The following is an 18,014-nucleotide window of genomic DNA, read 5'->3' as shown; positions in this document are numbered from 1 at the left end:
GATATGGATCTATTGTGCAAAAGTTGGTCGCACACTGCTCGTCACACCAGCAAGTTGCCCCAAAGGACTGTAGTAAATGTAGTGGCGACGGCGGGTACGCCTATGCCACGATGTGTAAAAAGAACAGTATGTGTTGCGTTAGCCATCCCTGGACACGTGTTTCGAGGTAGTTGCCTCTCGTCAGCAGGGAGCAGGTCAGTGTAAAGGGGTGCCGTGTGGACTGCCAAAATGTAATTAAAAACAGGTCAAGTACCTCTCATGGCGCGCAGGTGCAGATCCAAGGCTCGTCAGCCCGTTGGCTCAAGGGAGCCGTAATAAATTGTGCAAAAGTTGGTCGCACACTGCTCGTCACACCAGCAAGTTGCCCCAAAGGACTGTAGTAAATGTAGTGGCGACGGCGGGTACGCCTATGCCACGATGTGTAAAAAGAACAGTATGTGTTGCGTTAGCCATCCCTGGACACGTGTTTCGAGGTAGTTGCCTCTCGTCAGCAGGGAGCAGGTCAGTGTAAAGGGGTGCCGTGTGGACTGCCAAAATGTAATTAAAACAGGTCAAGTACATCTCATGGCGCGCAGGTGCAGATCCAAGGCTCGTCAGCCCGTTGGCTCAAGGGAGCCGTAATAAATTGTGCAAAAGTTGGTCGCACACTGCTCGTCACACCAGCAAGTTGCCCCAAAGGACTGTAGTAAATGTAGTGGCGACGGCGGGTACGCCTATGCCACGATGTGTAAAAAGAACAGTATGTGTTGCGTTAGCCATCCCTGGACACGTGTTTCGAGGTAGTTGCCTCGCGTCAGCAGGGAGCAGGTCAGTGTAAAGGGGTGCCGTGTGGACTGCCAAAATTTAATTAAAAACAGGTCAAGTACCTCTCATTGCGCGCAGGTGCAGATCCAAGGCTCGTCAGCCCGTTGGCTCAAGGGAGCCATAATAAATTGTGCAAAAGTTGGTCGCACACTGCTCGTCACACCAGCAAGTTGCCCCAAAGGACTGTAGTAAATGTAGTGGCGACGGCGGGTACGCCTATGCCACGATGTGTAAAAAGAACAGTATGTGTTGCGTTAGCCATCCCTGGACACGTGTTTCGAGGTAGTTGCCTCTCGTCAGCAGGGAGCAGGTCAGTGTAAAGGGGTGCCGTGTGGACTGCCAAAATGTAATTAAAAACAGGTCAAGTACCTCTCATGGCGCGCAGGTGCAGATCCAAGGCTCGTCAGCCCGTTGGCTCAAGGGAGCCGTAATAAATTGTGCAAAAGTTGGTCGCACACTGCTCGTCACACCAGCAAGTTGCCCCAAAGGACTGTAGTAAATGTAGTGGCGACGGCGGGTACGCCTATGCCACGATGTGTAAAAAGAACAGTATGTGTTGCGTTAGCCATCCCTGGACACGTGTTTCGAGGTAGTTGCCTCTCGTCAGCAGGGAGCAGGTCAGTGTAAAGGGGTGCCGTGTGGACTGCCAAAATGTAATTAAAAACAGGTCAAGTACCTCTCATGGCGCGCAGGTGCAGATCCAAGGCTCGTCAGCCCGTTGGCTCAATGGAGCCGTAATAAATTGTGCAAAAGTTGGTCGCACACTGCTCGTCACACCAGCAAGTTGCCCCAAAGGACTGTAGTAAATGTAGTGGCGACGGCGGGTACGCCAATGCCACGATGTGTAAAAAGAACAGTATGTGTTGCGTTAGCCATCCCTGGACACGTGTTTCGAGGTAGTTGCCTCTCGTCAGCAGGGAGCAGGTCAGTGTAAAGGGGTGCCGTGTGGACTGCCAAAATGTAATTAAAAACCGGTCAAGTACCTCTCATGGCGCGCAGGTGCAGATCCAAGGCTCGTCAGCCCGTTGGCTCAAGGGAGCCGTAATAAATTGTGCAAAAGTTGGTCGCACACTGCTCGTCACACCAGCAAGTTGCCCCAAAGGACTGTAGTAAATGTAGTGTATGGATCTATAGTGACCCCCTTAAATGATCTAATCTCTAAGAAAATGCCAAAAAAGGTTCAGTGGACAGCTAGCTGTCAAAAGGCATTTGATGACCTAAAGCAGGCACTGTGCACTGCCCCCATCTTGCAGAGTCCAGACTACAAAAAGAAGCTCATTGTCCAAACAGATGCTTCAGAGCTGGGTGTGAGAGCTGTACTGTCTCAACTAAATGATGAAGGTCAAGACCAGCCAGAAGCTTTCATAATCAGAAGGCTGACCCCTAGAGAGAAACGTTGGTCAACTATAGAGAGGGAGGCCTTTGCTGTGGTGTGGGCCCTGAAGAAGCTGAGGCCATACTTGTTTGGCACTCACTTCATAGTTCAGACTGACCACAAGCCCCTCCTATGGCTCAAACAGATGAAAGGTGAAAATCCTAAATTGCTCTGGTGGTCCATTTCCCTACAGGGCATGAACTATACAGTGGAACATAGACCTAGGACCCAACATGCCAATGCAGATGGACTCTCAAGGTATTTCCTCTTAGAACATGAAGACTTAACTGGTCAAGGTTAGTTTAATGTCCCTGCGTTTGGGGGTGGGGGGGGTTGTGTAGGAGAGTAGGATCTGCACTTATGTTGCCCCCACTTTTTTTCTGATGTATACACTGGTTTCTGGCTATAGTCTGGCTGGGGCCCTGCTAATCAGGGCCACAGTCTCTCTGTTCTCTCTAAACAACTTTGAGTGCATACTAGATGCACTAGTGATTGGATGCTGTGGTGCCTTATGAGCCCCTAGTATATGGTACCCTAGGTACCAAGGGTATAGGTACTTCACAGGCCTACCAGGAGCTGAAGCATGTATTATGCCACCCCCGGGAAGCAGACTAAATCTGACACCACAGGCCTGCTACTGCAGCCTGGGTGGGGTAGTGTTAGCACTCCTCACTGAGGTATAGGTTTCTATATCTCACCATACACACACATATAAACCTATCAGTCACCCCTAAGGCAGGCCCTATCAATCCTGAGGGCAGGGTGCTTGGCTTACAATGTGAGGGGGTGCCTCTGCCTGAGTATGGCCCCTCTGCAGCTGGCAGGGTCTATTCCTTGTGGCTGTTTGTTGATGCGGTTAAACCATATACTCTTAAGTGCATTATAAATGCCAACTTTGGAATGACTGCATCAAACATTTCGTGTTTGGTGTCAAACAACTTGGATTCATACCCCCACATCAGTCCATGATGTGGGAGCATGATCCCACCTTTCTAGAGGGGACGACATGTACCCACTGTAGTAAAACGACAGAAATCTAAAAGAGCCCTGGCATCACAAAATGGATGCCACCAGCACAGACACTGGGCTGCCCTCCTGCTGCTGACTGAAACTCGCAGTGGAGGAGGCCCAACAATAGGCATCCTGTCACAGGGAGGTTTCCCCATCTTCCAGACAGGATTTAATGTATTGGGGCTGGGTTGGTGCACTCCTAGAGTGCTTTGAAGTCCTGCACTGGGGGAGCAGTAGGCTCCTCTGTGCATATGCCAGCTCAAACTGGTTCAGGGGCTACCTGTCCCTGCTCTGGCGTGAAACTGGACAAAGGGAAGTGGGTGTAACCACCCCCTACCCTGACCCTCCCATAGGTGTGGTCATAGAGCTAGTCCCTCCCCTATCTTCAGTATAAGATAGCCAACCTTGCCATTGCAAAGTAGATAACCCTGGACGACGCTCTACAAAGAAGAAACCTTTGGAAGACAGAAGAATCTCCCTTGGAGTCAAGGAGTGACTCCCCTGCTTGGCAGGCACCAAAAACTTGAACCAATGGTCGCAAACTCTCCCGCTCCCACCAGAGTCCGAAGTCCCTGCAGCTCCAGAAGTTGATTTCCTGACTTCTCGACAGCCATTGTGAGTCCCCAGCAGAGCTGAGGCGAGTGGACCCCACGAGTGACGAGGAACAGCAATACCCGGGGACCATGCACTATTGTCGAGTGCAACCCCTTCACGACATTCTACAAACTTGTGCTTTAGACCACTTGTAGCCCAAGCCTCCAGCAGGTTTTGTATAAAAAATCAGAGGCCTACCCCATCCAGAGTGATCGTGGGCTCCTGTGAAGCATTTCCTCAAGAGGCGCCTTTGCGATCTCTTGCCTGTTGAGTTGTAGGTCCCCTGAATACTTTCTTATCAACTAAAAGGGCTTCCCTGATTGCTTCAGGCCTGCCCTTACTCACCCTCGCTGGGTGAGTCCCTCAGACCTTGCTGGTCTGAACCATTGACTTTCTTCACTCTACATGAGACTTGCTGTTGCCAAGGCTTGTTGGCTCCAATCCAGTTGCCGATACTGCCATCAGCTGTAGACGTTGTGGGACACTCCGAATCCAGCTGCTGGTCATCATCGATCTCTCCTGGACCTCGTGAGCGAAGAGTCAAAACACCCTTGATACCCTGAAATCACCCGACATCCGTGGGCATCCATCTTCCTGGTCCCGGGTCACTGGCAAGTGACTGTGAACACTGTCCCTTCAGTTTTCAGGTCTTCTACATCTTGAATCCAGCCTTGGATTCCACCGGACACTTCTTCAGTTGCCGCAAGCAGCAAGTCTTCTTTGGTCTCCATAGAAAACAGAGACGCGACCCGACACCAAAAGACACCTATGCACCCGGCTTCCCTGGGTGAGGTAACTCGTGCACTCTGGTGCCCTAGTGTGTGTTGGCCCTCGAATTACTTACCTTGTAAGTGGCTTGCTTGTAGACTTCCTCGAAGTACCCTAAAACTTTAAAAATCAAACCGCGACTTGCTCCATTGAAATCAATAGGGAACCCTGCATGCGTCTCCCGTGGGTCTGTTACTTACCTGCTTTCACTGCAGTAGTGAAGCCCCAGCAATTCTACAGCCCCTAGGCCTTGTCATTTTGCACGTCGACTTTCATAACCCATTTTTTTAGGATATGGCCTGGTACGCCCCTAGGGCCCCAGCAATATTTGTGCTTAACTTATTGTGAAACGTTGATATTTGAATGTGTTCCTGGCTTCTAATCTCATAAAGAGATTAGTAGAGTGTGTCTAGAAATAAATACATATATATTTGATATATATACCTGTGTGGTGTCCTTTCATTTGGTAATTAAAGAGATTATAAGGTAAAATAAGCTGCTTTACATTCCTCTGAGACTTAGCCTGAAGGCTGCTCTCCACAGCTACCACTAGGATAGCTTTCTTTAAAAGGTTGTCTTAAACCTATCTACCATAAGAGTCAAATTGGACTGGTGCAAGGTGGCCACTATAACTAGTGACCAGCATATGCCAGGCCAACTTCTCACACAGGGCCACAGCCAGACTAAGGTGAAAAAACAGTGAAACACCAGCAAAAAGTGGGGATACCCATGTGAAGCAGGTCCTACTCTCCTACATATGTCGTGCCCCAGCTCTTGGAATGCCAGACTATAATAAAGCGTTTTTGCTCTTTTGCTGTGAGAAGGAGGGACGTGCGTTAGCGGTCCTTGTACAGACACACGAGGGTGCCCGTAGACCAGTGGCTTATTTTTCAGCTACATTAGATCCAGTAGCTCTGTGTTGTCCCACACACCTTACATCGTCGTTGCCCTGATGGACGTGTAGCTTACACCGAAACGTGCGTTGGCTTCTGCCCTTTTGGGCTCATGGAAAGAACTTATCTATCCCTATAAAATGGGAATGCACAAGCCTATTTGAACTGTTTTTTCTCTGAAACTTTACGTCACTGTTGCGATTTTTAATGTGTTGGCAATAATAATATGTATAATGTGTTTTACATGCATCAGTTTTGTCAAAAATATGAACGTGTTGTATGAATGAGAGTTTGTATGTTTGTGTTTCTGTGTGGGACTTTGTGTTTATAGCTAAAATAAACTGTTTGCCATATTGTTTATCCTTCTGGCAAAGACTATCATCGTAATATTGTTGTTCAAATAAAATATGTTTCTTTTATTCTCTTTGTTCTTTTGAATTCTTTGAGTCTGCCTTGGCCCGGGGCTCCTTTCCATTAATGTGACCCAATCTTGGGCTTAACGAAATCAGTTTAGTGTAGACAGTGGGGCCTGTTTTTTCTTTGAAGGTTTCCGTTGTTCCCTTTCCCCTGTCTACCCATCCTATTCCTAGGGACCCCCCTTCTTCTGAATAATTCTGTGTCCCACCAGGTCGAGGCTGCAACTGTATCCACCTCGAGAGACCTGCTGCATGATCTAAACCCCGGAAACTGGGTGCTTGTTCAAAAGCATGCGCGAAAGAACTGTCTAGATGCCCGTTGGAGAGGACCATACCAAGTAATATTGGTCACGAGTACAGCTGTGAAGTGTGGAGGATTGCCGCATTGGATCCACGCTTCTCATACCCTCAAGGTTCCAGAGCCTAAGGAGGAATCACCCATTCCCCAAGTTGCACGAAGAGCAACAGAACCTGAAGACCTACAGGGAGAAACAGAGCAAGGATAAAGAGAACCGCCTTCTGAGGAGCAGAATACAGAGCCCGGGATTGACGACATTGTGGAGGTACCCTCTGAACCAGATCCGATTGCACGGTCTGGTGTAGAAGGATAAGACAAAGAGGAAGAGCGAAGAGCAGATGCCAAAGCAGAAAAGTGGCCAACAAGAAAAGAAAGGCTGAACGTAAGACTTGCATCTGAGAAAAATCTTGCTCCAATTCCTGAAACGTCTGAATCTGAACAAAGTGAACAAGAATACAGTCCAGATGATCTAAGACGCTTGAGAAGAAAAAGAACACCGTCTCAAAAGTACGCATCTCCTGAGTGGACATATCTGGTTGCAGATGCAGAGCCCGAGGAATTCCGGAAGATGGGGGCAGGGAGCTACGGAGGGGATACCCTCTTGATTGATATTCAGCTGTTAGTCCCGGGAGTGGAAGCCTTTGGAACCCTGACACTGCAAGTTCCGAATCTACCCAGATTGAGTGGGTTGCGATTTTTGATCCTCAATCAGGTTGTTTTCCCTTCATTTGGTCGACAGCTCACGCCATTAGAATTGGCAGAAATTTGTGCTGAAATCCTGCAAATGGTTCTCAACATACTCGGCTCTAACCTCATTAGAGATGAAGCTTGTACTGTGATCGAAGAACGCATTAGGCCTTATAAAGAAGGTAACTTAGCCCCGAGTGTAAGAAGATTTCAAATTAGGGTCCTTTCAGTAGAGAGAAGAAGTAAGGATTAGGGCTGACTATTTCTCTACAATAGGCTTAGTATTGATGGACTGAATCCAGTAATAATTGAGTGAGAAATCAAATAAAGACATTGTACATCGCAAATAAAAGCACAGAAAAGAAGAACAGAAACTTTCAACGCTCCCTTGGTGCTTCAAATTCGACAGTGGGAACATGGCTTCCGAAACATCAGGACAGAAACAGAAATGTATTATTGGTACTCTTTTAGCAATAGTGCTGCTTGTCATAATTGTGGTGATTGTCACATCTTTGATTGGGTCTCACAATGATGAAAAGAATGGGTAACAAACTACCCTTACCCCACCCGTTTCATATGGAGATGTAGAAGAGGGTCCATCCATGAAAGATAAAGAGATGATTAAAGAAACTAGTCGCAAATTACACATAGATCTGTAAAAGGGTGATTTCACGCTGAATACATATGCTTGTTTGTTGTATGAGTATGTGGACACAATGGAAGCAAAAGATTGTTATGTGTGCATGCAATTACCAGCATCAGTAGAGGAAGGCATACAATACCATCACTTGCCCTTGACTTATGGCATTACGTGCAGCATGCTGTTAAGTATGTTTTATTGTAAAGCCTACTTTGAATATTATTTCTAAAATTATGATGTGGTACTCTCTGAAGTCCCCGTCCTAAAATACCTGAACAAATATGATTATTACAAGGGGGTAGAGTGCATGTCTAAGTATTTCGTACCTACCATCACTTTAGATATGTCCTATGCTCACAGACATAATTTGACCTGTATATTAACTCACATTGAAAAGACGTTTGTAGACCAGATAGAAGATTGACCTAGGCAAACATTGTTTCAACCAGATCCGAAGCATAATGTACTGCCATGGACCAAAGAAGAATTGGAACACAAGGCAAAGGGGAGTTCAGGACCAGTAGCTTTAGACTTCCAGCAGAAAGGAAATTTGTGCATTAGGCATCCGTCCACATATTACGACAAGATTTTCTTGGGTGAGAGTGATTGTGAACACGTTTTTCTGATTGAAGAATCCATAAGAAAAGCACTGTTGGATAAATTGACCATAGTACCTAATGTTTATTTTGTGTGTGGAAAGAATGCCTATGTGAAATTGCCCAAGAATTGGTATGAGACGTGTTATTTAGCCATAGTATTTCCCAAGATATTCCATGTGAATGATTTATGGCCTTTGGAAGGAAAGGGATCTCAGAGAGGGAAACGTGGTGTGGGTGCTGGAGAAATTATTGGTGATGTGTTTGGAGCTATGATACCTAGCCTAGGTGTGATTTTGAATGATGTAAAAATTCGAAAGTTGGCAACGATAGTAGATAAATTCTCAGTGAATACAGCACAAATCCTGTTATTAGTGGATGGTGAGATGGTCTCGATAAGGGCTATGGTTCTTCAAAATCGTCTTGCTTTAGACCTCCTACTAGCAAAAGCTGGAAGAGTCTGCAAACTTTTGAGAGTCCAACAGTGTTGCACTTATATTCCTGACAACAGTCGGGATATAAGGAAGTATATCACCAATATTTCAGATATCCATCAAGAATTGCGTAATTTGGCTGCTGAGGGACTCTGGGACCAAATTGGCAAGGGTTTCAGACAGATTGGAAGTTGGTTTGGCAGTTTGGAACAAGGAATTATGGGTTACATTTGAAACCCATCATAATAGCTGTCATTTGTATAATTGTCTTATTGGGAGCCACCAAAGCGTACAAATGGCAAAAGGCCATACATCAGGAACATGTCCTGAAAAACGAGAACAGCAAATGGAACAACTGCAGGACAGTCATTACCAGCACCATGGAGGGTTAGAAAGATTTAGGCACGGACAGCAAGCTTCATCTTCTGTTTAGGTCGGTCTTTTCTACAAGGAGAAAATTCTGAGAGAGTGAATATTGGTGTTATGACACTAGTCATAAGAGGGTGGAACTGATAGAGCGCTTTCAGCACTCTATTTTGTATGGGTGCACTATACTCATGGTTAACACGCACCTTCATGTATTCCTATGGTTTGCAGTGTTTTATGATTATTAACATGTATTCAGTAGAATATAGTATGATTTTGTATGTATCGTCATGCCTGCATATACAGAGAGCAGGACAGTCTGATAGCCACATAATGTAACTGTGTTTAGTTTAAGTTGCCCGAGTTCTTAGGCCCAAGACTGTAGTTGTTTTTGCACCTCCTTGGCTTCTCGAGAAATAAAGAATTAAATAGCAGTGTTCTCATCCTACTGCAGGTATCGGAATGCCATCTCGTTATTTTCAGATTGGAATAGATCCAAGGAATGCTTTGAAAACAGTTGGAAGTGAGAAGGGAGGACGCCTTTCGTATCTGGCTGGCCTGGGAGCCAAGGTCGACTTGGTGAACGAAGAAAATTAATTAACAGATCATAAACCTCCCCACATAGATAAAGTTGCAATGGAAAGTTTTACCAGAATGTCTCAGAAAATCGAATTCTATATTGTATGATGTGCAGGGACAGAGGCCGCAGACTTCTGCTAGCTTTCGGAGAGAAGGGAGCATCCTAGCCTTAAGCACTTTAACCCATTTGACGTGACTCCTCGACTCCACAGCTCCAGACGTTGCCTTCCTCACGGAGACCTGGATGAACGCCTCTTCTGCTCCAGACATCGCCATCGCCATCCCAGAAGGCTACAAGATCACCCGGAGGGATCGCACCGCCAACCAGATGGGAGGAGGCATCGCCATCATCCACAGGAACACCATCCGTCTCACGACCAGCACCGACAACACCCTGACCACCGCCGAACACCTGCATTTCCAGATCCACACCGACCCGAAGACCACCCTCAGAGGCACCCTGATCTACCGACCTCCGGGACCACGCACCCAATTCAGCGAGGACATCGCCGAATTCATCAGCCCGCACGCCCTCCCCTCCGCTGACTACATCCTCCTGGGGGACCTCAACTTCCACCTGGAGAACAACAACGACCGCAACACCAGCACCCTGCTCGACAACCTCGCCAATCTTGGACTCAAGCAGCTGGTGTCCACCCCCACCCACCTCGCCGGACACACACTCGACGCAGTCTTCTCATCCAGCACAGACATCAACTTCAGCCACGCCACAGAGCTTCAATGGACGGACCACAGCTGCGTCCACTTCACCTTCAATAGAACGACGACCCACCACCACCAGCAACAGGCTGCCCGCAGAAGCTGGAACAAGATCACAGCCGACCAGCTAGCCACCTCCCTGAGCCAGCACCCTCCTGCCAGCTCAGCGAACCCCAGCCAGGCCGCCGACAACCTCACGAAGTGGATCAGCAACTGCGCGGACGAACTCGCCCCGCTGAGGACCCCGCCCAGCAGACCCGGCAGCAAGAAAGCTCCGTGGTTCACCGACGAACTCAAGAGCTCCAAGAAGAACTGCCGAGCCCTCGAGAAAGTCTGGAGAAGGGAACCAACACCGGACAACAGGACCACCTTCAAGCATGCCACCCGGAAGCACCATCAGATGATCCGCGCCGCCAAGAGAACTGCATTCAAGGACCGGCTGGACAACAACGCACACAACTGCAAGGAACTCTTCAACATCGTGAAAGAGCTTTCCAACCCCAGCGCAGGAAGCAACGACATCACCCCATCGCAAGACCTCTGCAACTCCCTCACCTCATACTTCCACAACAAGATCACGGACATACACAACAGCTTCACCAACCAACCAACGCACACCACGACCGAACAACCACCCCCCACCTCCACCCTCCACGCCTGGACTCCAATCAGCACCGAAGACACCATCTGCACGATGAACTCCATCCACTCCGGATCCCCGACCGACCCCTGCCCTCACCACGTCTTCAACAAGGCCGACGCTGTCATCGCACCCCACCTGCGAGACATCATCAACACATCCTTCGACACCGCCACCTTCCCTGAGAGCTGGAAGCACGCCGAACTCAGCGCTCTACTCAAGAAACCCACAGCGGACCCCACCGAACTCAAGAATTACCGCCCCATCTCGCTCCTCCCGTTTCCAGCCAAAGTCATCGAGAAGACCGTCAACAAGCAGCTGGCCGCCTTCCTTGAGACGGATGGATCCCTCGACCCCTCACAGTCTGGCTTCCGAGCCAACCACAGCACCGAGACCGCCCTCATCGCCGCCACCGATGACATCCGAGCCCTGATGGACAACGGAGAAACAGCGGCCCTCATCCTCCTAGACCTCTCCGCGGCATTCGACACTGTCTGCCACCGCACCCTAGTACAGCGCCTCAGCAACGTCGGAATCCAGGAGAAGGCACTGGAATGGATCGTCTCCTTCCTCGACGGAAGAACTCAGAGAGTCCGCCTACCACCGTACAAGTCAGAGGCCACCGAAGTCATCTGTGGCGTCCCGCAAGGATCCTCGCTGAGCCCCACCCTCTTCAACGTCTACATGAGCCCCCTCGCGGCCATCGCACGCCAACACAACCTCAGCATAATCTCCTACGCCGGCGACACCCAGCTGATCCTCTCCCTGACCAACGACCCCGCCGCCGCCAGAGCCAACCTGCACGAAGGGATGAAAGAGGTAGCAGAGTGGATGACGACCAGCCGCCTGAAACTGAACTCAGACAAGACGGAGGTCCTCATCCTGGGCTCTTCACCATCCGCCTGGGACGACTCCTGGTGGCCTCCCACCCTGGGCACCGCACCCAAACCAACAGACCACGCACGCAACCTAGGCTTCATCCTGGACTCCTCCCTCTCCTTGACCAGGCAAGTCAACAACGTCTCCTCGGCGTGCTTCAACATCCTACGCATGCTACGGAAGATCTTCTGGTGGATCCCCACCGAGACCAGGAAGACTGTCACCCAGGCCCTCGTCACAAGTCGACTGGACTACGGCAACGCCCTCTACGCCGGTACCACCGCCAAGCTCCAGAAGAGACTCCAGCGGATCCAGAACGCCTCAGCCAGACTCATCCTCGACATCCCACGAACCAGCCACATCTCCGGACATCTGAGAGACCTACACTGGCTCCCCGTCAACAAAAGAATCACCTTCCGCCTCCTCACCCACGCACACAAAGCCCTACACGACCAAGGCCCGAGCTACCTCAACAACCGAATCAACTTCTATGCTCCCAAACGCCACCTCCGATCAGCCAACCACGCCCTCGCCGCCGTCCCCCGCATACGAAGAGCGACCACAGGAGGAAGGTCCTTCTCCTACCTGGCCGCCAAGACCTGGAACTCCCTCCCGACCAACCTGCGCCTGACCCAAGACCACCTCTCCTTCAGGAAGAAGCTGAAGACCTGGCTGTTCGAGCAGTAGCGGCACCCCCCTCCCCCCAGCGCCTTGAGACCCTACGGGTAAGTAGTGCGCTCTATAAATGTCTTTGATTGATTGATTGACTTCTCAAGAAGTCAACACGTGCTGACACCTTTGGGAATAGATAGAAGGGTATTAGATAGCATCTCTTTTTAGTATATTGTAGGGACAGATTTGTTTTTATTTCTAATGAAAAGAGATTTAGACTCTGCCTCCATCTTGAGTTGCATATTGATTCTGGAATTAACCATTGTATTCCTTTTATTCCGAATCGCTTATATTCGTAGAATTGGCTCTGTATTGGTTTACCTTTATCTATATATGCTAATTTTATGATGTGTATACATCTTATTATTCATGGCCTTATAATAAATTGACAAACCCAAAGTCTGAGTCTGTGGTCCTTTCAGGTATGATATTGAAGTCTTGATATGAAGTGTTTCTTCCCCTCCACCACTTTTAGTAGGTAAATAAAAGATCATCAGCACTAAATTCTAAGAAGAAGACAAGGGTGCAATTTAGCGTAATCAAGACAAATACCGTCTACCACATAGAGGGGTGGGTAAGACGAGCAGTTTGCTGCCAACACATAACCAATCAGTCCCGTCTCCTGTCAGCCCCGTGCCACCTCAAATTAACACCCCACCAAGGGGAAGTCCATGAAAACAGTCCAATTTTGGGGAAGCCTCCTTTTCTCTGCATCTAGGAATACTGCCACAGGGTGATAAGGTTATTGGTAACTCACCTTTCCCCTTTCAAACTCTGAATCATCTGTGGCCCCTAAGATTGTGTGTAGGATCAACTTGTGGCCCCTCAGAGACTGATGCTCTCCTCTCTGTGGAATAGCTCCCCCCTTGAAAGCTGAAGTAAGTTATGCCAAATGGTGCACATAGAAGACCCCGCCAGAAGCTTCGGAACTGAGTGGTTAAACTTCTTCACATAGTCATTCACTGATCTAGTGGGTGCTCCTCCTGACCATACTGATCGCGATATAACCTCCGACCAATATTATCATTGCTCCTGGCAGCCTCTTTTTCACCTTAGGAAGAGCTGAAAACAGAGGTTCTTGCACCCCGCGACTCCTCAAGTGGACCATGTCTTTGTCCCATGCAGGAATAACTAGAATGTCAGGCGAGGGAATGCTCCCAACATCGAGTGCTAATAACAGGTGATCAGCAAGCTTCTCTGATTTGTGGCCCCCAAACCCCAGCCATTGATGCTTAACTATTGCCGCCAATTGAGTCCTCTCCGTACTGGATCCACAAAACTGCTTGTCCGCCCTGGTATGGTATGGTAGGGTTTTTTTGTAGAGCGCACAACTCACCCTGGGGCATCTAGGAGATAAGGGAGAAGGAACATACCAGCAACGCATGGAACAGATTAAAACAGGAAAGTTTTTAATTGCTTCCTGAAAATAGTCAGTGACTGAATTTTACGGACTGCTAACGGAAGCTTGTTCCAATAGCTCGGGGCTAGGTATGAGAAAGCTCTACCTCCCGTGCGTGTGAGGCGGATTCTGGGAACTTGAAGGAGGTCCAAAGTATTAGATCTAAGATTTCTCTGAGGAGAGTTTTTGACCAGTTTCTTTCGAAGGTAGTGGGGACCTCTTCCCCTTAGAGCATTATAGGTCAAACAGCAGATCTTAAAAATTGATCGATTTCTGATATTTAGCCAATGCAGTTCTCTCAGCAATGGTGTTGAGGCCGAACCTGGTGGGCGATTCAAAACAAGCCGTGCTGCCGTGTTTTGAATAACCTGGAGTTTAGCCAGATGGATTTGACTCACTTCAGCCAACATCGCATTTCCATAATCTAAGCGACTGACAACCATTGCCTGGACTAAGGTTCTGCGCTGAGATATTGGGAGGTATGGGAAGATTTTTCTAAGCAACCTTAGTCCATAGTAGCAGGAGCTGGTTGTTGCTGCTACCTGATCTTTCATAGTTAGAGTCTGATCCAAATGAATCCCAAGATTCTTTACTGACTGTTTGGGAATGGGGGGGGACCAAGTTGGTTGGGCCACCACTCATCCGACCAGCTTTTTTTGGCTTTACCTAGGAGCATAACCTCCGTTTTACCAGGGTTGAGCTGGAGGCAATTTCTTGACATCCAGTCAAAGATGGCAAGCATTCCAGAAGCAAAGCGGAGTTTGTCGATTTCTGGGTCCGGACCGATTGTGAACAAGCTGGGTGTCATCAGCATATGACACAATTTCAAAACCCAGATACTCGACTGCTTTTGCCAAAGGAGCCATATATAGGTTAAAGAGAGTAGGGCTCAGGCAGGAACCTTGGGGGACTCCCCTGTCAAGCAGCATTTTTTGAGAGACATACGGTCCCAGCATAACAGTTTGAGTTCGACCCAAAAGGTAGTGTTCTAGCCATTTCCAGGCTAGCCCTTTTATGCCACAGTCCTGAAGTCTCTCCAACAGCTTCGAGTGGGAAATAGTATCGAAAGCTGCGGAGAGATCAAGGAGGATCAGAATTACTGATCCTCCTTTATCAACAGTTAGCCTGAGAGAGTCTGTTACGGCCAACACAGCCGTTTCTGTACTAAAACCGGGACGGAAACCAGACTGTGATGGATCTAAAAGATGGTTTTCCTCTAAGTACAGGCTTAGTTGGCTGTTAATGCAGCTTTCCAAGATTTTACCTAGGAGAGGTAGCAGGGAGATGGGACGGTAGTTTGCCAAAATCAAGGGGTCTGCCGATACTTTCTTCAATATGGGACGCACGACCGCCTCTTTCCAAGCAGTCGGGATTGTGGCCGAGGTGATGGAACTATTAAATATGTCTCGGATAACAGGGGCACAGCTCAGGGCCAGCTCTGCCATAATTTTGGGAGGACAGGTATCCCATGGTGATCCCGATTTAGCTCTCGAGAGAGCTTTAATCACCTCATCGACTGTGACTAACGAAAAGCAGTTGAGGGAACATATGTTTGTATTATTTTGATTCCGGGGTGATTGAGAGGAAGCCATCAGGGAGTTATTAGTGGTGGGGAAATTAGCATAAATATTCAATATTTTTTCCCGAAAAAAGGAGGCCAGGGAATCACATAATTCCTGGGATTCTAGGAGCCGCTGTCTGCAAGCTTTTGGCGAGACAAAGTCCCGGACAACCTTAAATAGGGTTTTCTGGGAGTTGCTCGCATTGTCAATTTGACCAATTACATATTGCTGTCTGGCAACCTTTAGGTTCAGGTGGTATTTGAACAATGCCCTCTTGTACAGTGTTCTATTTTCCTCTGATTTATCCGAGCGCCATCTCCTTTCCAGATGCCGACAGCTAGACCTTTCTAGCTTCAGTATACCTGAGAACCAGGGGGTTGAAACTCTCTGGGGCCTTGATTTCAATAATTTCTTTGGAATAATTTTGTCTAAAGCTCCTTCCAATGCTATATTAAAAATTTCCAGTTGGTCACAAATATCTTTAGTATTGTCTGATTGGTACAAGGAAAAAGTCTGATTAAATGCCACAGGAGAAAGATTGTCCCACCTCCTACGTAGCCTTAGGGGTTGTTTAATGGGCCGTATTACACTTAATTCGGCCAGGCAGGTTATATGGATCGTAATCATATAGTGATCGGTCCATGGGAGGGGGTGCGGAGGGTCACAATGAATCCGGTCAGAATTGGAGAAAACTAGGTCCAATAAGTGCCCAGCATTATGGGTAGGACCAATTATTCGTTGAGTGAGGCCTAAAAGTTTGAGAGAAGCCAGTAATTTAATAACTTCAGGGTCATCTACTTTTTCTCCATGAAAGTTGAAATCTCCCAACAAGAGGAAGGTTTTTGCTGCTAGTATATTAAGTGCGAGATATTCTACTAACACATCTACAAAACTTCCTTTGGCACCTGGTGGGCGATATACTATTGCTCCATACCAGGTGTCAGATGGAGAGACAGTGATTTTAAAAATGCCTAATTCTAATTGGTCATTGCATATTGAGGAGACCCATTTTGCCTCCAGGTCTTTTTTAAAAGCAATGGCAATGCCTCCTCCTTTTTTATTTTCCCGGTCCAGATGAATAAACTTATAGCTCTCTGGAATCGCCAGCGTAATCATCGCATGGTTTGAGGGATTTAACCAGGTTTCGGTAAAAAAACACACGGTAGGGTCCTGGGATGTCATCATGTCCCATATTTCAAAAGGGTGTTTAGCTGAAGATCTAGTATTACATAAAATAATTCTATGGGACATGGTGGCCAGAGTTCCTGGTATTTTTTCCACGACGAGATTAGGTTCCTCAACTGTACTCATTTGGTAGTTGCAATTGAGGCAGGATACTGGGCCTTCTAACATGGAAAAATTGGACTGAAAACAGTTATTAGTAGGACATTTTTGTGCTTGGGCACGCTTATTTATTTGGTTTAGAGCCTCCGCAGAGTAACGAACTGCGGGGGCATGGGTCCGGGAGGGGGCAGCACTACTGGCCCCTGGTCGCGTAAGGGCGCGGACGGGCGCAGACGGGCTTGCCTTTGGTGCGCCGCCGGCACGCCCGCTTCGCTCGTCCGCTGTGCGGCCGCGTGAGCATTCTCTGTTATAGGGAGAGGGAAACAGGCACTAGAGCGCAACCCCCAAAATCCCTCCAAGATGTCCGCCCGTAAACCAAACACCACACAAGACAAGCACGAGCTCTGCCAGAGTATCACTTGCCCCCAAATGTGACGGCCTGAAGCGGCGACAGACAGGTAGGTGACACTTGCAGAAAAAATAGTGGTTTCTTTTTAAAAAGTACGAACAGGATACACAGTTTAAAAGCATAAAAGCAAAATTACTTTCCAATGCGCGCAGTTAGCTGATTTCCCGGCTTTCGCCTCAGGAGTGCAAACATCCAGTGAAACCTTGTGGACAAAAGAATGACTGCACAAGCACACATGTACCAAACCGTAGTTGGGGGCTGCGAGAAAAGACAGAAGACAATTGTTTCCTGGAGGGGCACTAGGCTATGCGGCTGAGCATGAGATAAGGAGGGAGGGGCTTACCCATGTTAGGCCAAATATGGCCTAACATAGCGCGCACAAAGCACGATGATCTTCATCTGACTATACGTTTTATGGCCTTGGGGGAAAACCTCAATGCCACTGCTGTAGTGGCTGCCCCTTTCTGGAAGGAATGGGGGTTAAAGTTATCCGGCCCCTCGCCCAATATGGTCAATGAGCACTTGCACACCCATGATAACTGGAAACGTGTCAGCGGAACCCTATCTGCATGCACCAACCGATTGGGATGCCCATGCAGAGGCCGCAAACAGATGGATGCAGCGACCAACTCTGAGATCCTGAGTGCCCCAAAGAAAGCAATTGAGTAGGCCAGGCCAAATAGCCGGGTCTCATACTGTGATGAGCATATTAAGGATGCAAGCTAACCAAGCTATGTCTATCGGCCTCCTCTAATCCTGAGCCACCTTGGCCAGGCGCTCCCAATCCCTGAGTGCTCTCCTCACCCTCACATGCTTTGTAGGGTCCCACACACCGCTTACCCAGCAAAGAATGCTACAGATAAAAGCTGCCTTTTGACAAGGTCTACCATCCTGCCCAGCTCCCTCTGTTTCGCTAGGAACTGCAACACGCCCTCAGGACGGAACCTCCCGGATCCTTCTCCCACCCAAAGAATGCATTGCATGCTCA

Source organism: Triturus cristatus, chromosome 4_2, assembly GCF_964204655.1.
Source record: "Triturus cristatus chromosome 4_2, aTriCri1.1, whole genome shotgun sequence".
Taxonomy (NCBI): Eukaryota; Metazoa; Chordata; class Amphibia; order Caudata; family Salamandridae; genus Triturus; species Triturus cristatus.
This window is presented reverse-complemented; position numbering follows the sequence as displayed.